Source organism: Dipteris shenzhenensis, chromosome 29 (genome assembly GCF_047967505.1).
Source record: "Dipteris shenzhenensis isolate YYH24624 ecotype China chromosome 29, Dip_SZ_1.0, whole genome shotgun sequence".
Taxonomy (NCBI): domain Eukaryota; kingdom Viridiplantae; phylum Streptophyta; class Polypodiopsida; order Gleicheniales; family Dipteridaceae; genus Dipteris; species Dipteris shenzhenensis.
The window spans coordinates 50,743,349-50,766,328 of NC_141624.1; the positions used below are offsets into that span (position 1 = coordinate 50,743,349).

At 44.1% G+C, this 22,980-nt stretch overlaps 1 pseudogene; it reads right to left on the reverse strand.

Moving 5' to 3' along the window:
- Window positions 1-6,412: 6,412 nt before the first annotated feature.
- Window positions 6,413-7,145, reverse strand: LOC147882989 (uncharacterized; annotated as a pseudogene).
- Between the last annotated feature and the right edge of the window lie 15,835 nt (window positions 7,146-22,980).

The window sequence follows — 22,980 nt, forward strand, 5'->3', positions numbered from 1 at the left end:
TAGAGTGGCAGATGCTTTATCCACAAGACCTCGAGTGAACAATGTCACCATCTTTATCATACACAACTTGAGGACATGCGAGAACAATACATGGCTGATTGAAATTCTAGGGAAATCATGAAGAACTCCAAAGGGCAATTTTAACAAAATTGCTGTAATATATTCCATTCAAAACATGTTATACAAAAGGTGGGAGAGTAAGGACTCTATCCCTGGCCTCGATAGTATGAGGAAACAGCTATGGGGGTGGTCTATAATGCCATGGCATCCCAAGTGGATGTCAAATGAAAAAACAAAGAGCAATACTAGATCCTCATAAATGAAATCAATTGTTGTAGAGGACCTAGTGTCACATTCACTCTTGCATTAGGTGCAGTGACACCCTTGATGGACAAAACTGTAAGGAATATGGAGGATGGTGGCAAGGACATGAAGATGAGCGTGAAGATCACAATAGCACAAGCTAGTTTATTCATGAGAGTGATGCCCATTATATAGGCTTAAGTTACATTCAATGCTGACATCATAGGTGAGCTCAATGTAGAGAGCCAAGCTCCATGATTCTCTCAATCACACATCTAGATCCTACAATCACTCTATTCAGATAGTTGGCTACAAGCCACAAACTAATCACACCTACTAACCACACCTACTTGCCACCTACACACCTGGTGGTCACACACTGCACACACCTCTACTAGCACACCTTCTATGAATACTCTAGGACTCATCCATAGCACACATAGCACATTGATCTTGTAGCATTAGTAGACTAGGGACATGTGGTGCACAATACCCAACAAACCCCCCTCAACAGATGTTCCTATGTCTAGTGGTCAGTTACATATCATGCTCCACACTATGGGAGAGATTAGCAATTTGTTGCCTCCTAGTACAAAACAAAACATACCAGTTCCCACGCTATGGGGTAACACATGTGAGGTCCCACACTATGGGGTAGTCATCAGCTTCAAGTCAATATCCTTGGTGCTTTAGAAATCCCATGCATCTTGAACAAGATTGGCTTCAGTAGAAGCCTCTGCATCCTCCTTAGGTATATCCTCTTGGATCAACAATGCCTTAAGTCTTCTTCTTTAGAAAATATTTATCCTCTGAATGATTGTTCTTCCCACAGAAACCAAAAACCTTGTTTTCTTTTGTCTTGGAGTTGTTGTAGGTCTTCTTATTGCTCTTTGTGTAGAAAGCTCCATTGGTGAAGTTATGTTGCTCCTTCTTTCTCTTGTATTATTCAAGTAATGAAGCCTCAACTCCATCAAGCTTAGGATCTGGTAGATTATGTAAGGTAGAGACTAAATGTCCATAGTCTTCATCAGGCATACTTTTCAACAAGACTGCAATTGCATCCTCTTCATCAACAGGTGCTTTGACAGCTGCTAGTTGTGACATAAGACTCTTCATATGATTCAAATGTTCAGGTAGAGTATCATTCTCTTTTATATGCAGTGAGAAGAATTGAATCTTCAAGATAATCTTTGAATGCTTTCCTTTAGCACCAAAGATTCTATCAAGTGTCTCCCAAGCCTCTGCAGCATTTGTTGGTAGAAAACCATGTAGTGGAAAGAATCGTGTAGGAGCCTCGTGACTATCACACTGTGGTGGAATCGTGGGAATCAAAACTTTCTTTCATCCGTGTACCAAACAGATCTATGCATACTAGTATATAGACTGTGCACAAAGATAATATAGAAGCAACACTTATGTATTTCTGTCTGTCCCCAACCAGGACTAGATACAATACCAAACAGTGTTCTTCTACTATGTTCCTAGCACCTCTAGATCCCCGAGTCTGCGTGCTCCTCTGTGAGCTTCTGTAGACTCTCTGTCCAATGATGCCCAGATCTGTCCACGTCACTGTCCACAAGTACAGCCTCGGTCAATGCCTTCTGGCTAGCTAAATCTGCTGCCCAGTACTAAGTAGCCCCCAATCTCACCTCCCGTATGTAGGCCCAAATGGTGCTACAACCGCTGCTCCTTTATGCTCCCAGAAATGCTCCAGATCTGCCCGCAATCAGACCTCCAGTCTGCTCGCCCGAGCAGTCCAATTATGAGGTAGTGCTTGCTCCAAAACCTTGGTGACTTTGCTGCCCTGCTGGTGGACAGCCAAAGTCTCCCCCTTCACCGAGCTCTTTGTCTGCTGCTCTAGCCACCTCCCTTGCTGCACTTCCTGTTCTCTTGGATAGGACGTTGAGGCAGTCTACTTCAGCTCCAATCTGCTCTTGAAGTCTTTCACCAAAAGGTGTGTCCTTGTGTGCTCCTTGCTGCCCATGCCGACAGCCCCGGAAGCACCCTTCCCTCACGCTAATGCTGCTCTAGATCTGCTGCAGATCCAGCCCACACCATGCGCCCTGGATCTGCTCTTGTCACATGCCTAAGCTTCTCCATATGTGCACCACACTGCTGGACCCTGTTGCCCGAGATCCTGGCCCACCACTAGCTCGATCAAACCTTGCTTCTGCTGCAGCCCTGCATGCGCATTCTCTTGCCTCAAAGGATGCTCCAGATTTTCTCCATACAGGCTGCCAACAGCTGCTCCAAAAGACCCCCAAGGCTGGACCTGAAGGTGTCCCTAACTATGTCCAAATGAGGTCCCAAGGGGGGGGCTATATATAGGGGCTGGTCTGTCCCAAACAGTAGATAGATAGATAGGGATCTTCAAATGCTAAGGAGTCTAAAGATGCCATTAAAGTGTCTAAGGACTTAAGTTTGGAGGAGAGAGCTGATCAAATCGTGGCACGAATGGGATAGAAGAATGCTGTTGCAAAACCCCACATGTACCCTCGAAGAGATAATGTGTGGTGTGGAGTGTGTTCGGGCAATCATCCGACAAATGAGTGTCCATGGAACAAGGCACGACCTAGCCAGTACTGCATGCACTGTGCAAAGTGGGGAGCTCATGACACTTCTCAATGTAGATATCCTAGAGCTTTACCCCAACCACTTACTTATCCAGTTAGACCACAACTTGCATTGCCTGCACCATCGATGTAGCCAAATCCTTCAAGTCTAGCACAACAAAATGTTGGAACTTACAGGGCACAAACTTGCCTTTACTACCACCAATTTTAGGTCCTCAACCACCCGCTCCAAGAATACTGCCGATGAACCAAGTCACGGTATAAGAATTTCCTCAAGGGTGGCCCGAGACTAAACAACCCCCAGAGACAGTAGGTGAGCAACCGCTTATAATGGAAGAAGATTATGAGCAGACTAGCATGATCAGTCATTATTGGATTCAAGGGGATCAATATACACCCATTTATCAGATAGTCCCAGTGAATCCTAGGGCTAGGGACATGAATGCAACACAGAAGAGACCACCAATAGCCTGTTATGGTTGTCATGGTCCACACCAATATAGTGAGTGTCCTTATAAACCAAAGCAAGTCAACCCATTGCATGTTATGGGCGTTACAGGCCTCACTACTACAAGGATTGTCCTCATAGAGTTAATGTCCAACCTACCACCGTAACAGCTGCAAACACCCCTTTGTGCAATGGTTGCAGAGTCGATCATTTGTATAAGGATTGCTCGTTGTGAAGGCCCGTAGTTCCTACAGTGGACCTTAAGACTACAGGCTTAAATCTTTTGGGAATCGAATAGGGAAGGATAGCCCAAGTGTCACTGAATGCCATCACAAGATTGCAGGCTAGGACATTCACCAGAGAAATGGAAAGACGGGGTAAAACTCACCATGCGACTACTTCAAGAGAACAACCTCAGAAAGGAGAAAACCTAGCAAAAAAGTAGGCGGTGAACATTGGGAAGGGAAAGGACAGTGTCTTTCTATGCAGAGCGGATCGGACGAAGATACCGCAACGGTTGATACCATGGAAACCACTCTAAGCAACAAATCAAGCAAAACAAAACATAGCAAAGGAAAAGGGAAGGAGGTGCAATCACCTAAAAAACCTAAACCCACTACGCCACATGGACTTCAAGAATATTTGAACCCATTGATAGAGAAGGAGAGGTTGGAGGAGGCACATAACTTAGTGAGGCTTTTTTTTGCCTCGGACAGCCCGCACCAGCATGGCCTGTTCTAGGCACTTTTTTTAATTCAATCAAATATACCTTGCAAGTGGTTGCCAACACTTTGAACTCGGAGCTATTAATTGCTAATGATTTTTTGTTTTTAAACTATGAAATTTCATCCATTTAGTTTTTTCATTGCTTTTGCACTACACCAATGCATGAGACTATTTTCTATCTTTAATTGGTAATCATGCAACAGATTGAGAATCTTTTGTCTCCCAATGGCTCGGTCTTTTCTTTGGCTCATTCCCGATTGCTCGTGAAATGGGGATCCTCCCCCCTTGGCCCCTCCTCTACACCCGCCACCCACCGACAGCAACCCCCTTCGCTCCTCACCACCCCCCTTTGGGCACCCTCCCCTCCTCTCCTCCCATCCCCCTCAAGGATCCCATCCACTCCTCACCACCCTTCCTGTGCCACCCCATGTTGCAACACCCCAACCACTAACCCTCTATGTTGCAACTTCCCTCTCTTGTTGTTGCTCCCATCCCCCTCTCTCGCTCCTACCAGCCCGTACTTCCCCCCCAAAAAAAAAAACATCTCATCCTTTTTTCCTCTTGATCCCCCTCTCATGCTCCTCCCAACCCTACCCCTCTTCGCTCATTCCACCTCATCCTCTCTTGAAGGACGAGGAAAAAAAATTGTCTCTAACAAAAAAAAAAGGCATCTCTAGGGCATCTCCTCTACTCCGAGCTCCTCTCACCTCATCGTTCCCTCGTCATCAGGTACTTCATTATGGCCTCTTCTGTCCCTTCTATCCAACCCCTTCCTCCAGCATTCCTCATACTTCGTACATGACCACATATTTCCCTTGCGCCTCGACTACCTTCTCCTCTCCTCTAGCTTTTGATGACCCCTTTGATTATGACCTGTACAAACCTCTCCCATGACTACCCCGTCTCTATACCACCTCTCCCATCGTTTCCACCTCATCTTCGACCTTCGCACGTCCATTTTTCTTTTTATCAAAAGCCGGTCGCCTATCCCTTCTCACAAACCTCCCCTCCCCATGAGGTGCATTCCCTTCTTTCCCTACTTTGCATTCACCTAGGAAGGTGAAATATTTTCGTCCGAGACACTTGTAGATGGCCACGTCCATCTCCTCCCACCCAATACAAATTCAAGGAAAGTTATACATGCCATTGTTGGAGGATTTGGAGGAGGATAGGCGTGATCCTCAAGGATGTGTGATTTGCCTAAGGGATTCCCCTGGAACCTACCTTTGGGGCACCTCCTCCTTCCCCCACCTTGGTAGAGAGAAGGACACACACACTTGTGCTCACACTCCTCCACCATCGACACCTCCTTGACCCCTTCCCTTCTCCTCACCTTTGTCGTCCTCATTGTCACCTCCTCAACACCTCCCCTTCTCCTCACCTGCGGCACCTCCTCAACACCTCCTCTTCTCCTCACCTTTGTCATCCTCATCGGTACCTCCTCAAAACTTCCCCTTTTCCTCACCTTTGGAATCCTTGTTGTCACCTCCTCAAAACCTCCCCTTGTCCTCACCTTCTTTCCATCCTCAACACCTCTGTCGTTGGGTCTTCTCCATCTTTGACACCTCCTCGACACCTCTATCATTGCAACTTCTCCTCCATCTTCGACACCTCTGTCATTGCAGCTCCTCCATCCTCGACACCTCCTCGACACCTTGTCATTGGAGCTCCTCCTCTATCTTTGACTTCTCCTCAACACCCCTTCGTGGCTTCTCCTCCCCTCCATCCTCGACACCTCTAAGGTAATTCCTTCTTCACTTCACATTCCGCACCTCTTCATCACCTCCATTCTGACTCCCCCCCTTTACACCTTATGTTCGTCCTTGACACACCACACCTCTTGACCATCTCATGCTGTCCCCTCCACCCTGTGGCACCTCATCATCTCGTGGCTCCCCTTACCTTGTGTCACCTCGCCATCCTATGTCTCCCCTCCACCCCGTGGTACCTCCCCACACCCTACAACACCTCTCCACCTTGAGGCACCGCCTAGTGCTTTGCTTCTCCACCCTCACACCAATCTTTTTCACATCCTTGTCACACCATCCCTCGTCAGCATCGCTACCCTAATCCCCCATCCTTCTTGGGCATTGATGACGCAATCCAATGTCAATGATGGATGACCCCGTCGTAGAACAACAATATCTACCAATGGAGAGTGGTTGTCAAGTCTCGTGTCTTGGTCCATGCTTTCCCAATGGTTGTTAATCCATCGCCATCTTCTATAAGTAAATGGCATGCACTACTGTTGCCTGCCAATATAATATCTGATACCCAGAAACAAGTAAGACATAATATTTTCAAATGCCATGATGAATTATTTGAAGAGGACTATTTCCAATCAATACAATTGATAGTCAACTCACCTAAATGTAATGTCGATCATGTTCAATCGACATTGAATGAGATCATCTCCCTCCACTATTCTAACTGTCCACCCTTTCTCTAATAGACTATCAAGCCAAGCTTCATCCAAAAGCTTGCACATAAAAGTTGTTTTGGATCTTCTTAGTTGTTGGCAGTCTGGAAAAAAATCAACAAAGCATGCAAATGGAAGAAACCAACTCAAGTGGGCATTTTTTCCACCGGTGCTAGGCTTCATGGCACATTGAATGTCGTTAAACATTTTTGTCCTGTATGCCTCTATCACTTGTGTATCAGGCAATGGCCACTCGGGACTATCAAGTGCAGGAAGAGGAATATTTTCAAGCTTTCCTTGTCGTCCTGCTTGAGTGGGCACAATATAAAGCGAATCATAAAAATATGTCCCACTTCTTGCTAGATCAATTGGTGAACGGCGTTCAAACTAAAGTTCCCCCATCTCAGCATGCATTCAGGAAACCTGTGAAGCACTCAGCGGGTTGCCACTCTTGAAGATTGGAAGGATACAAATCTATGAATGGGTAAAACAACGTTTCTTGCATTAGCACACGAGCAATGTATTGGAAAATCAATTATGGTTGGTGAAGAACATACATGTACTTACAATGTGGTCTATATCTTGGAAGTCCCGTGTTTGGTCGCACGTTGATCTCTTTTTGCATGAAGATGTGTTGGATCAATACCTCTTTGACAGATTTTCCTCCTGGTGTCATCTTGAAGTCAAGGATCCTTCCTTTCCAATGTTTTGATAAGTCTTCTGAGCCCTTTCCCTTCACACGATAGTGGCCACGATTGGCTGGTTACATGATGACCCATGAGTACTTCCTGTATAGATGGGGAATCCAATCTCCCTTCTCGTCCTTGATGTTATACAAAACCACTGACGAGATACTACTCCTTGCCCGCTTCAACCCACTTTCGCTTGCCATAGAAAATGAACAGATGTCTAAGCTAGCAAGGAGTAGCAAAAAACGGACATCTGCGGGTCAAGAAAGGTTAAGGAGCAACCACTATCTCTCTCAAAAGGGAGGAAGAAATGAGGAACTGACTGGGAATGATAGTTCAAGGGAGAGAAGAGATCCAAATGATGAGACTTGTTTCAAAATCTGGGGGGAGCAACCAGACGTAGATTGAAAATTTGGACTTAGTTTGTGGATCTATGTAACGAATTTGTTAGTTTGAGTGTGGTGAAAATACTTTTATATTGCTGAAGGTCTACAAACGAAGCTAGTAAACATTATTTTATAATGAGGGGCGGACAATAGGCATGACAGAAGAATTTAAAATTATTATAAGACTGACACGCAGGTTTTGTTAATATTTTTTGAAGATTTGGAGTATCTCCACGTTTTGGGTGGGTTTGTACAGAGGAACCACCACTAGTGAAGCCCATTGGGAGGATTTCCTGCCAAACCCATGTGGTTATTATATTATAGAAGTCTAAAACAGCCCCCTTTTGAGTCCAAATTTATCCTAATGCAAGATCTTCGACAAGAGGTTCTTATTAAATTTGGGTTTGATAAGAGTTTCTTGTTAAATTTGTTTCTTAGAGGTCAAGATTTGGCCGCATAGCCAAATCTCAAGATTTAGCCACACGACCAAATCTCAAGGCATGCATGGACACATTCAAAATTTAAAATTAAGAATTCATGTTTTTTAAATGTACCGTTCTTTGGACCTTGCTTTTCCATCCCCATAACTACATAACCAAAACATATTTGAGTATTAAAATGAAGTGAATATGGACACAAACTCCATTCTATACTAATTCCTTCTCCATGGTCAAGATCTGAAACACTTATTAAAATTTTTGAACTCAACAAATTTTTCACAATAACGTGTAAATGCAACTTTCCATGAAATGTATAAAAGTAACATAGCAAATGACATTGTAGTAGTGAAAATAAAGAAACGTCCTATTATTCTTAAAGGTCCTCTAAATGAAACTAAAAAATCAAATGGAGAGTATAGGAAGATAATGCAAGGTAATTTCAAGGACTTGTTGCCTCTTCTTTGTCCCAAAACTCTATAGCATGTTTTTGCAAATGCTCATCTTGTTCTTCATTAAAGGGTTCAAGATCAAATTTTTCACAATAACGTGTAAATGAAACTTTCCATGAAATGTATAAAAGTAACATAGCAAATGACATTGTAGTAGTGAAAATAAAGAAACGTCCTATTATTCTTAAAGGTCTTCTAAATGAAACTAAAAAATCAAATGGAGAGTATAGGAAGATAATGCAAGGTAATTTCAAGGACTTGTTCCCTCTTCTTTGTCCCAAAACTCTATAGCATGTTTTTGCAAATGCTCATCTTGTTCTTCATTAAAGGGTTCAAGATCTTTTAGATCTAGTAGTGTCTCTATAGCTTTATCCACCACATCTCTCTCATCTGCATCATGTGATTCTGATGGCCCTTCTACTGCTAGCAATGGTGCTTGCAAGACATCCCATTGATGAATTTCAAGATCATTGTAAACATGTGTAGAGCACGTTCTTTCCACCTCCACCGATTTCTCTAATGTCTCGACAATTGAATTAAAGAACCTCTTGCAATATAGAGACTCCATTGCAGCAAAGCCCCCATAGAACAAGTCAAACAAGTATTCATCTTCTCGACAATAACCTACCATTACATTTTTTATAACACGTGAGTGCTTTCTTGATAAGGTCAACTCCATGTTGAATAAATCATCCTCTTCAATTAATTCTTCTTCATCACTAGATTGTTCATCATCATCTGCAACATATATTGATGGCTTATACTATGCGTTAATATAGTGCTCAATGTAATTGAACTCCCAATTTTTTCTTTTGCTTTTGTTTGGCCCATCCATCACATCCAAGAAAGCCACTTTGATTTCCATAGGGTCATGGTACACATTGTGTATGAATTCAATCCCCTCCATATTTGAACCAACTATGTATAAACTCTAGGGTTGGGTTGAATCTGATCCATGTCTTGCACCTTCTCTCTATCCCATGGTCTACCTCAGGCACCCCTTTGCAACATCAGGCAATGGTGGAGTTTCCTTGCCCTATTGAAGCTAGCTTCAACAACGAATTAGAACAACCATGAATGCAATGGTACAATTATGTACTGATTTCAAAAAATGATTTGCACTCATTCCAATTGCTTAACTTCAAAGAAGCCCGCCCCGCCGGTACAAACATGTGCAACTCCTCTTGTAGCACATCTCTTTTCATATGCATGGCTCATTTGTGAATATCTCGAATCATTCCATTAACACTATTGCAGATGAAGTGAGAACATTGCGTGGGTTCTCAAAAAAAGATTCCATTCCAAATCTTAAGACTATTGCCTTCTTTTTAAAAGTAGTCTAGTTTTTCACAAGTCTACTTCCAAAAGCAATTGATTCTAGAAAAGTGCACACATTTTTTAATGGAACTTTCCAAAGCAGACTAAATATATATACTATAGTTTTTGTACTTCTCTACATATGGATGTCATATTCAAAACACATGTTAGTTATAATTTACTTTTTTAAATTGCAAGAAATATTTTACATCCCCTAATATTTCATCGTAGTATAGCTTGATCTCCAAAAACAAGTGATTTTATAAAAGAACATAAATTTATGTAGTGCATTTTTTCAAAGTGGTTTAAAAATATCTAGGTTTTCATACTTAAGTATAGCGACATGATTGTTGTCTTGAAAAGATATACCAAATTATATTTTTCTTTTTTTATTACAAGAAATATTTTACATTAAAAAAATAGACTATGATTCCATTGTCTCAAATGGTATAAACTTTATTTCAAAGAAAATTAGGTTGAAAAATCTTTTTGTTAGAAAAAATTATGACAAACTTGATAACACCATGGTGATAACCACTTCCCCGATTTCCAATGCTTTACTCATATGAACTCGATCAAAATTCTTGCATAGAAACCTTTTGCTAATTTTATCACGCATTGTTTTGTGATGATCGATGAGGAGTTGAGCACTTTGCATGCATAGATCTTCATCTACCCAACTGTTTGCCAGTAGCTTGTGAAGATGCATAATGTCATTATGGCACATGGAGTGTTGTTCTAGGTGAGTCTCCTCAAACATTTTAAAATTGTTAATCATCTCCTTATTTGTATGACAAGAAGAGAAGGCATGTGGATCGAGGTAGTGTGCGAAAGAGAAGAGAAGACATGCGGATCGAGGCAGTGTGTGAAAGAGAAGAGAAGGTACGCGGATCGAGGCACTGCGAGAAAGAGAAGATAGGGCACGCATATCGAGGCAGTGCAAGAAGAAGAAGACAAGAACAAGATTTCTAAGAGTGAGAGTGAGAGTAAGAGTGCGAGTGAGAGTGTGATTGAGAATGCGATGATCATCTTAATGCAAGTGAGAGAAAGTGAGAGTGAGATAGCTCGGGGGTGGATGGGTGGTACGAGCTCCTTCACGGAGTGCTTCTTTTTGTAAAATTGTCATTATTTTGATTCATATTGGAATCTCCCTTCTTGTTGAAATCGTGATTATTATCTTGCTACAATTTTGATCGTGATTGTGAAAGAACAGTGCGTGACAGTCTATGTTACATGCTTCGTTGAAGCAAGCCTCTGCATTTTCGATAATGCTATCGATCCATAGCATGCAATCAGTATCCCACTACACCTCCTTGACAAAGTCGCTGTGGCTAGCAAACCGCAAAGTTCTCTTTGCATCGTCCAGTGTGCTTCTCTTCATGTAGCTCATCCCCTCCATGCTCCCTACTATCTCGACCATCTCCCTCTCTTCCATTTGAGATACCCTTGTAAAAAATGCATCACGAACGCTTCTTGTGGCTAGCTTGTGTTGTCTTTTATCCAACTCTCGCCCTGTCTTGCACTTCATGCTAGACAATGTCGACATGATCGCGACTTTGTCCGTTCGAGGAGTTGATGTATGCGATGAGTTGGTGATGATGGACAGCAGCAAAGTGCTGCATTATGTCACACAATTATCATCAAATGCCAAGCATACAAACCTAGACCAAACCCTACACGCACATAAAAGTCATGCATGCTCCAAAAAAATAACATCTTCATGTAATGCATGCAACCAAGCAGGAAGGACATCTCTAAAAAGCAAAAAACTGTCATCTTCATATAAGCATGCTGATGCAAGCATGCAAATAAAATAATTTTCTGATCCATAAAAATAACATTTCAGCTTTTCATGCGTGAATGCAACCATGCGAAAAAAATACAATTCATGCATGATTTTTTCTTTTCATGCGTGCATGCATGCAACCATGCAAAAATGTTACATTATGCAACAATGCGAAAAGAAAAACCTTAAAAAATTGACAACATATCCCTCCCACAACATTGACAACATATCCCTCCCACAACATACTTCAGGCCAAGAGGACCCTAAATGCCAATCTAGGGTGTGGTTTTGACTGGGACCCCGTCCTGTTTAGGACACGAGACCGGGAACCACCCCCCCAGGCTGGGTCCCCTCGGCCAAGAGGAGAGAATAGAGGGATTATCTCTGATCTCGGATTATGAAACTAATACACCCCGTCGGTGCATATATAGCTTGTGGCAAGATACTACCGGCGGTATTAGTAATCTTACCAGCAATAATGTGAACTACTACCAGCGGTTGTTAGATAGTTACAGCCGGTAGTATACTGGCAGTATTAGTCCCGGTACCGGTAGTTATAGTGACATTTCCAGCGGTAATAAGGATAATACCATTGATAATCAGCCTATTACAGGTAATGGTCACCGAATAGCACAAATGGGTGATTACGAATGTCTTTGCATGAAAATCGTCATCATGGAGCGTGATCACAAAAAAAAACCACGTAGTTTGTTTTAATATTTCAATGACTCATTTCATGTATGGATGAAGCCAAATGAGTGTCAATTTAATGTTTTTTTGTTTCTTGTGTTTTTACACAAAGTAGTCTGTTTTAATATTGCAATGGATCGTTTCATGTGTGGATGGAGCCAAATGAGTGTCAATTTAATGGTTTTTTGTCTCTTATATGCTATCATTGTTTCTTCAAATATCTAATATGGAAGGTATCATAAGAAAATATTGGGGAGGGAGAATGTTAAAGTCTATGTAAACTCTTACAATAAAAATAATTTGTTTAATTTTCTTGGCTTTTTCCATGCAATAGTTGTTTCAAAAGCAAGAGGAGAAAACCACTACAGTATTATATTCAAAAATTTTGGACTTTTATTTAGTCCAGTTTTCAAATTGGACTTTACTAAAGTTTTTAATACAGTGTTTGTAACTATTTTACTACTATTTTGGGTTGCTAGCAAGCTAAGGGTGTCCACCTTTGTGCCACTCCTAGCACAGTGTGACACCAAGCATGGACCAAAATACAAAGGGTTTCAAGCAACATGTAGCGGGTAGCAATACCCCGATCAACATTTTTCAAGCAATGGGATGATGACATGTGGCAAGCACCTTAGGGTCGACATGCCTATGTGGCATCCAATGTGGACAAAATACCCTGATCTAGGTCCTTCCCACAAATGCCAAATCAGCATTGTGATACCTCGTTCAAGGTATTTGGCATCTGAGGTGGCAAATGACACAATGCCTTGGTAGGAGGCAAGTTTATGATGTGGCAAACATGTGGCACATGAGGGAGAAAATACCTTGAACGAGGTATCTATCTGTCTATGCAAGGTGGCATTGGTTGTCCTATGTGGTAGTTCAAGGTGGCACATGGCAATTGATGATAAAAATACCTCGAACGAGTTATCTATGTGTTTAGCTTAGGTGGCATTATGTGTCCTATGTGACAATTGACCTCTTCCCAAGTCTCTCCCCAGGTGCATACATGGCATGTACATACCTCGATCAAGATCCTCCAACTTGGCATCTTGAGTGTGCACATGGCAAAGTCGAGGTGTAAATGTGGCAAATCGAGTGCATGAAGGTGGATCTTGGGTGGAAAATACTCAAACAAGGCAAGGATGTGGCTCCTATGTGGATGGCCTATGTGTCCAAGCATGCTATTACATGGCTCTTGCCCTGCCTTGCGCTTCGTGCTCGACAATGTCGACATGATCGCGACTTTGTAGATAGTGTGGATCTAGGTACCTTGATCAAGATATGGAGGGTGGTTTAGAGGCCTCAAGGTGCTTATGTGTCATGTATGGATGCACATGTGGAAGCCACATAGCACCACGGAAGTGCAATGGATGTGCACTCGATGTTATTATTGAATTGTGTCATAAGTTTTAAAAAGTAGTCGAGAATCTTTTTTTCCTTTAAAAAAATATTTCAACAAATTTTTCTCCTCATATATAAAACATGAGAATTATGACATAACTTGATAACAGCATCGAGTTGCGTCATCAAACTAAAATTTGATGACACAACTTGATGTTGTTATCAGGTTGTGTCATAAATCTCAAGTTTTTTGGACTTTACTTGGAAACTTATGACACAACTCAATGATATCGTTGAGTTGTGTCATAAATCTCATGCTTTTGAAGGCTTTTTTTGGAAACTTATGACACAACTCGATGATATCATTGAGTTGTGTCATAGATCTCATGCTTTAAAAGACTTTTTGCTGGAAACTTATGCCGCTATCTTAAGTTTCCAAGTAAAGGGCCCATAAAACTTGAGATTTGTGACACAACCCGTAATGGCATCAAATTGCTTCATCAACACAAAATATATATATAAAGGGCCCATAAAACTTGAGATTTGTGACACAACCCATAATGGCATCGAATTGCTTCATCCAAAAAGTTACTCAAATGGTATAAACTTTTGGATGATAACTTAGGATGATAAAAAAAACTTAGTTCAGTATAGATAACTTAGGATGATAAAAAAAACTTATCTTCTTGGGCATTCTGAGAACTAAAAGAATTTGCACAACAAATACCCATTGTACACCAACCTTAGTGGTATGTAATCTTCCACGTGCATATAGATGCATCCAGGTATGCAATTGGCATCATATTGGCACAACTAGAGGGAAAAATGGACTACCTAGTCTACTATGCAAGCATGTTGATCACTCCGGTCGAGGCAAATTATAGCACAACCGAGCGGGAAGCCTTGGGTATGATTTACAGTGTCCCAAAATTTCGACATTACTTACTGGGTAATCCACTCATTTTCTATGTGGATCACTAGGCACTTCTATACTTAAAAATCAACAAGACAATGATCCAAGGAAGGTTAGTTTGGTGGATGCTACTTCTTCAAGAATTCATTTTCCAGATCATTCACAAACTGGGAAAAACAAATGTAGGAGCCGACTGCCTATCCCGATTGCCAGCTCCACCCGAGGAAGAAGCATCAGGAGTAAAAGATCAGAGAGTCGACAATGAGCTCCTCGATGGAGACCTTTTGCAATCAATCATGTGGAAGCCGAATACGCCGAAATCATGCAGTACCTTTCCACAAGAATCTTTCCCGCATGATGATAACAAAATTGAGGTGGCAGAAGGTGGCTATAAAGTCTTGGAAATTCACAAGGTGCAAACAAGATACTCCGAAGACTCGTTCTCCCTCATGAGAGAGAAATTGTGTTGGAAGAAGCTCATGCAAGATTGGTTGGAGGGCATTTCGGAGGAGAGATGACGGCTTGAAAAGTGTTGCAAGCAAGGATGTGGTGGCACATGCTCTATCAAGATGCTCGAGTCAAGGCAGAGAAATGTGGTATATGCCAATGAGTGGATAAACCAAGGTTCACAGATTTCATGCCGTTACAGCCTACCAAGCCATGGGAAGCGTTTCAAAGATGGGGATTGGAATTCATCGGTCCATTCCCATTAGCTCAACATACATGCAACAAGTGCGTGGTTGTGGCCACTAATTATGCCACAAAATGAGTCGAGGCAAAAGCTCTAAGGGACAATTCAGCAAGAAGCACAGCTAGTTCTTATATGAGAACATAATAACTGGGTTTAGATTCCCCCTAGAATTTGTCATCAATCAAGGAACTCACTTCCTCAACGAGGTGATCGAGGACTTGAATGAAAATTTCATTCTCAAACACTGAGTTTCAACCACATACCACCCACGGTGTAACGGGCAAGCCGAGTCATCAAATAAGCAAGTCAAAAGAATTCTCATGACTACAGTTATCACAAATAGGAAAGATTGGGATATCAAACTTTATGCAACATTGTGGGCCTACATAACCTTGTTCAAGGTCACCACCTTGTTAACACCTTTTCTCATGGCGTTTGGGTTGGAAGCAATGGTTCCTATGGAATTTCTTGTGTTGAGTCTTCGAGTCACAAATGAGCATAAGTTGGGGGAACCCGAGGCAAAATCTCAAAATTGGGTGGACGGGTCCATTGAAACTTGCTAAAGTGTTCGACAATGGCACAGTTATCCTTGAGGACCTAAAGGGAAACATCATCCCAGGATGAGTGATGGCAACCGAGTAAAATAATGTCAAAGTGCTACCTTGGAACCAATAGTCAACATGGTGCATGCAGACTTGGAGGCTAGCAATTACTCAGGTGCTTGGGAGACTAGTACCCCAACCAAGGCATCAATTGAATTCTTGGGAAATATCCCAATGCATGAATTCACTGACAGGGAGAGTAGCAGTAAACATGAATTGCAGGGCAAAAGAAGTGCATGCATGACATGTGGACAAAATATGGCAATGGCTACTAATATCTCCAGCAATCATGAACTTTTACCCCCTAATTACAACGAGAACATGGCGTACACACATCACAAGGCATGCATTAATGCAACGCCTACCCCATCACCTAAAATGAGGGCAAGGAATCGCCCACATACAAAGGTGAATTTCTCGTTGTCTTATATTATTCATTTCATAGTTTACCTCAAACTACAATCTCCTTAGCTCCAACTCTCTCAACCTCCCTCACTCCCGTAGATATGGCAACCAACTCCCCTACTTCCTTACACATCAGCTCTGACAACCCCCCCATCAAAATCCAACCTCGTATCCAGAAGCTGGTGGCTCTACACAAGATCAGCTTAGTCGAGGCAAAGATGAGGAGGTTTCTATGGCTCAACGGATTGAAGGAGTTCATGAAATTGTCGTGGGAAGCGAAGTGGAGACCACAGCTGGCAAAATAGCTCATCAAGATCTATGACCTGACGACTCACATCAGGTATCTTCTCTCCCACCTCTCCCCGTTCTATTTTTACCTCTCATTTGCCTGGTGCTCACAACTCCCAACTATATCCCTCTTCCCCCCTCATCGTACCTCCGACCTCATCCACCCCCTACCCTTCTCCCTTCGGCCCCCCTCTGCCTCCCCTCCTCGGCCCTTCTTTGGCTCGGAGCCCCCGCCACCTCTCCTCCTCCACCCCCTCCTCGGTGCCCCCTCGATGACCCCCACTCTGCCCATGAGAGCAGACATGAGCATTGCGGCTTTTGAGGAGTCTCTGATATCTTGTTGCACTTCATCGTACTATGTCTTCATTTTTCCCTCCATGCTCTCCTTGCAACGATGACAACATTGACGTGGTCCCACCCTCACTAGCCAATTCATTTTTCCGCTCTCGGTTCCTACCCTTTACCCACTCCATTTCCCCACTCTCCCCTCTCTCTGCCCTTGCACTCCCACCCACCCCAGGTTTCACTTCATCCCCCTCTACTTCCCCTCGCTCCCCACCTTGCCACTCATCTACACCAGCCTCTCCACCTTCATCTCCACCTCCCTCTACCATTCCCCACAATTCTCCATCACGATCATCCACTCCTCCTCAAATCCATGCTTCCACTCCCACTCCCCCACCTCACACTGGTATTCGAGCCTTCTTCTCCCCTCCATCTACCGTGCTCCCTCCTACCTCCACACCCATTATCGACTTGTCTCCATCCGATTCTGATGGGATAGTCACCCCCTCTTCCCTATGTCTGCCACCTCCTTCTTCCACACATCTGCCACCTCACAAACATCCATGCCATACCACCCGTGCACCTACTTCCATTTCCATGCCCTCCATCCAATTCCATTCCTCCCCATCTACACCATCTTTGAGTCAGCTCCTTTCACCTTCCCTCGTTGCTTCATTACACCTGCATCACTTTGACAGCATTGACTTTCTTGCCAATGACACTTCTCTTAGTCTCCTCTTCTTTGCACATATAGTCCACCTCCCCACCGCCAATGAACTCCAGTCATTGCTTTCTTTTGCCACCCCACCCTCCCCTCCACCTTCACATGGCTATTCTAGGTTGTCCACCACTGACATCCCACTCCAAATCGCTACTCTTTTTCCAAACCTTCCATCAGTTTCTCATAAGGGGTTAGACCTGCGTCAGGCCCCTCCCTCACCTCAGCTAGCACTCTTTCATTATCTAACCTCCCATCTCCTTCCATCGGAAGGATGCTTCCTCTCTGCCACCCATCATGATGCCCTTCTTTGTCTCATTGAGTCTCGCCCTTCGCCACACTTTTATCTTCCTTCATTCACAACTCCGTCACTCACACACGCTTCTACTCCTATTTTGGTCCACTCTTCACCTACATAGCTCTCACCCGTGCATCCACCATCACTCCACCCATTGCACCCTCCACACACACATCTTCTCCACCCTCCCCACACACATCCTCTACAGTCACCACTCCCTCCATGCACACATCTTCTCCACCCTCCCCACACACATCCTCTACGGCCACCACTCCACACACATCTTCTATTGCACCATTTCATTCTTCGCCACCTCCTTCCACCCCATTGACACCACCCACCATCACCCCTCCATCATCTTCAACTGTCACCTCGGCTACTAGCACCCCTCCGGCTATCCCCTTGTCTTCGGCAGCCACCACCACTCCACCACGATGCACAGTAGCCCTTCCTACTCATACTGCTACTATTCCCCCTCCAATCACATCTACAGCTCGTGCCACCTCTTCTTCTGGTCATCCACCACGTTACTGCCCTGTCGTCCATGATCCTCTCCGCCGAGTCCCCTCCCTCAATCACCCCGCCCCTCCTGGTTCTCACGTCATCTTGCCAGGGCTGCCACCCTCCCCTCGTGGCCCACCTCCATTCCCACCATATGCACTCTCCACCTATGACAACTATGTCTCTCCCATCTCACATAACACCATTCCACACCCCACCACACTTCCCCCACCCTTGCAACCTCTTCTTCAGTGCACAAATGATTTTTCCCTTGCCATGTCCACTGTTCATGTGGGCATGCCATCGGAATATTCATCTTACCTCCACTACCGCATTCACGCCCAAAATGAGTTCATCAAAGATCAAATTGAACTCAATTCTAGCCATCGCCTCATATCGTCACCACTTTCCATCTCCCATTTAGATCAGTTCTCGACCACCATTCGGTGAACCCTATCGGTGAACCCTAGATGGTGCCGACCTAGGTTGGCCGAAAAATCTCTCCAACTTTCTTTGCGACCACCGTAGGAGCTTATCACATGATCAGATCTTAGAAAGAATGACATACTACATCAACAACCTCACGGAGAGATTGGCTGACACCACTGCTCCTATGCGTCTATAGGCCCTCATAGTCATGGCCAACTTCTTTCATGCGGCTCTGCATCCTATTCTTTTGGATGCATTGACGTATATCTATGGCTTAGAGGGTCAGTGCATGGAGTGGGCCATCAAAGCCGTCGTCTTCAAAGCCTTGTATGAGAAGGCTTTCGCATTTGCCACATCCTCTTCATCTACTCCTCCACACCCCTCCACTTCTTCTTCTCCTACCGTGACATCTACTCCCTCGCCAATGACTTCCACACCTCTTCCCACCCTTCCACATCTCACCCCTCCTCAGACACACCCCGATACCTCAACATTGACCCCCCCTCCTACCACCCAATCTTCTTCAAGGCCTACCTCATCATTGACTCCCCCTCCTACCACTCCCCTCCCATCTTCACCACACCTTTTTTCTCCTGGTAAGTCTTTGGTGACCTCTACACTCACCTTCAGATAGCTACTCGTGAGTCACGTCAGCTTCTCGCACGGCCTCATCGACAAGAGGTTGAGTGCACACGACTCCAATCTTAGGTTGCTCATGAATGTTTGGAGCTGGCTGCATATCGTGGCCAGCCTCCTCCACCACTATCTACCTCGCCATCGACATCACTTCCTTCTACCCCATCCTCCAATTTCCCTTCTATGGTGTCATCGACATTGCATCATCCGACAACTACCTCGCCATCGACATTGCTTCCTACTTCCCCATTCCCCACTTCCCCTCTAGATCTGACATCTACCTTGCCATCAACACTTCCTACACCCCCATCATCCACTTTGCCTCCTATGCCATCCACCCCTCCATCGACATCCCCTTTTATAACATCTTACTCTCCATCGACATCCCATCCATTTACCTCGACGACATCTCCCTCACCTCCACGATCATTCGAGTGATCCACCATCTATGATGATGGCCTCTTCTTCTGAGGCCACTGATGACACTGACAAGGATGATGGTGATACCACCTTCGATGCAACAGAGGAAGACGATGATGTAGGCGATGAGGATGATAACACAAAGTCCTCAGATTAGTGATTTCTTTATCTTTCATGATGTGGATATGGTGATATGATATTATGTACTCGGTTGCTACATTGTCCTTCTCCTTTGTCACTATGTTTTGATGGTAGCGTTCTCCCTTGTTGTTTTGATGTGTTCGATGCCATTTTGATCGGATGACATATTTTTGTAATGCACCATGATCGGATGCCATATTTTGTAATGAAGCTGCTATAACCCCTGCCCTGCTCCCAAATATGTATTGTTTTCTCCTTTCTCTTGAGCATCATTTGACGAATGCATGATTCACCAAGGACGGCGAATGGTTTAGGGTGGGGCACTTGTAGATGGCTCCGGTCACCTCCGGTACCTCACCTCACCTGCAACACCCCACCTCTGGCAAACATCATGGATATCTCTCCCTCTCCTTGGTCCACTAACAAAGGCATCTCTTACAAAATCATCTCTTCATTAGAGGACATCTCTACCCCTTTGTCATCGCCTTGCTATGGTACCTCCACCTCTACCACCGAAGTCATGTCCCTTGTCTCCACTTCACTGACACATCTCCCTTCACTCTGCATCTCCTCTCCATCACTCTTCCTCTAGAATGGCACAAAGTCTCTCTCTCTCTCTCTCTCATCACACAATGTGGTACCCCTCTTGCAAGATGCTCTGCAACTCCAACCACCCTGTCAGAGACCTCATCGCCGCCACTCAATTTTGGCAATGCATCTAATGCCACAGACCCCTCCCCTTTGACAAGAGGAGATAAGGATCAAGGACTGAGGATATATGGACAGAAGAGGAGCATCTCAAGGACACAACCCCTTCTTCTCTAGCATTCTTCAAAGCTCCAGTAGATATTGCTCCTCTCACCCCATCTTCGGCCATCATCCTCTCTTCTGGTGTTGTACATCTTCGAGTACAAGAAAGTGTCCCATCAGATCTCTTTTGGTCTCCTGCCTCTCTATCTCTCTATCTATCTCTCTCTCTCTCCCTCTCTCTCCCCCTCTCCATTCCTATGTTGACACGATGTTTCACCCTCGACTCCCCTTTTCTCTCGACCAACCCTACCAACCGCATCCCCAACTCAACGTCGTGATCATCATAGATAGGGAGATTTTATATCAACAATGCATCACTCTATTCTTTGGCACCCAACGTTTAGCCAAAGTGTGGGTCTCTCCTCAACCTTCTTATCCTGGACTACAACATCACTTGGGATGTGATTATTCTCTACTTGTACTATGCAGCCACCCCCCTTATGGCATACTTCCTAAGCACAACAGACCCCCTTCCTCCTCCCTCTAACTGTAGACAACCTCATCCGTCTACAGAAACCTTTTTGACCTCGTGTTAAGCTAGATAAAACCTCGATTTTGTAACCTGAACTGTGCCATAAGACACATGCACTTGGCATCAAGACAAGTGATTGAGGCAAACCTAGAGCCCCTAGGATAGTGCGTCAAACAACGTGTTGTCTAGCTATGTACCCAGCGTGTCAACTTTGAGATCAAGGGAATCCCTCCTTAGCTCTTACTCCTTACATAGACAAGTTCTGGAGGAGTCGAGCACCGATGATTCAATGAGTCTAGAGTTGTAGAGCATGGATCTGCAACCGCAAACCGAAGTGCTAAATGATCAAGACCAAGTGGAAGTAGTGCCATCTACCCCTATAGTCTCAACATCAAGTCAACTTAACGACTTAGGGACACTCTTTGAAGTCAATTCACAGACACAAGAGGCAAGGATTGTGGCGTTGCAATACCCGCAAGTAGGTCCATCTAGAAGACGACTTGCATCAGAATTTCAATTCCATGCAACTCACTCTTTAGAGACCAATGAAGAGCGATAGAGATACAACCAATTCTTGGAATCGAGACAAAGTGAGCATGGTGAGGAAGCTCATCAAGTGGAATCCCATTTTCCCACCTTGCCAAATATACTTCTTTGTCATCGACAACACCACCCTATCACAGTGTGATAGGAGCTCAACCAAACCCTTGGACCACACACTTTTCTTCATGTCAAATAAGGAAGAGTATAGTGGGTTAGCACAAAACAAAACTAGTAGGCCACCTACCTTCAAGGCAAAAAGTGTCAATCTGACTTACACATCAAGGGGAACCATAGATCTATGTCTAAAACCCTCAGAGGATTGGGTAATTATCCCATTTCCTTAAGTGTCAATAGGCATGACAGGACTTAGTACGACTCCCAATTTTATGCCTACATGCACAAATCCAAGCACATTTGCAAGGCCAACAACTATACCTCCTTCGGTGACTGGGGGGGTCACCCTTCAAATATCCCATATAGCACGTGTGAGCAAGCATGTATTAAAAATACCCCTATTCTTTCATTTTTACATTTTCTCATATAGTTCATTAAACCCCTCTTGCATATATATAGTTTTCAATTTTTAAATATTGGCACCCCTACATAAATCTACACATAAAAATTACATTAGATTGCTATTTTATAATTCCCCTCATGCATGTAAAAGTCATGTAAGTCCCCCTATTAAAAAAATACCCCTCAATGCACTAATGTGCTATGTTACATGTTTATGAGTGACCCCCCCGAGTTCCGTGATACCATCATTGCCGCATCTAACAGTTGCTTATGGACCAAGGGGTCCTGTAGATGGCTCCGGTCACCTCCGATCACCTCCGCCATCTCACCTCCAATCACCTCCAACACCTCACCTCCGGCACCTCACCTCCCACAACACCATGAATATCTATCCCTCTCCTTGGCCCTCTACCAAACAACTCTTCCCTGGAGCCTCTGACATCTTTACCCCTTTGTCATCGCCTTGCCATGGTACCTCCACCTCTACCACCAGAGTCATGACCTTTGTCTCTACTTCACCGACGCATCTCCTCCCGTCACTCCACATCTCCTCTTCGTCACTCCTCCTCTGCAACGGCACAAATGCCTCTCGCTCTCACCATATGATGTGGTACCCCTCCTGCAAGATGCTCTGCAACTCCAACCACTACATGAATGGCCTCATCACCACCACCCAACTTTGACGGTGCATCTAATGCCTCGGGCCCTCCCCTCTCACATGGGGAGATAAGGATCAAGGATT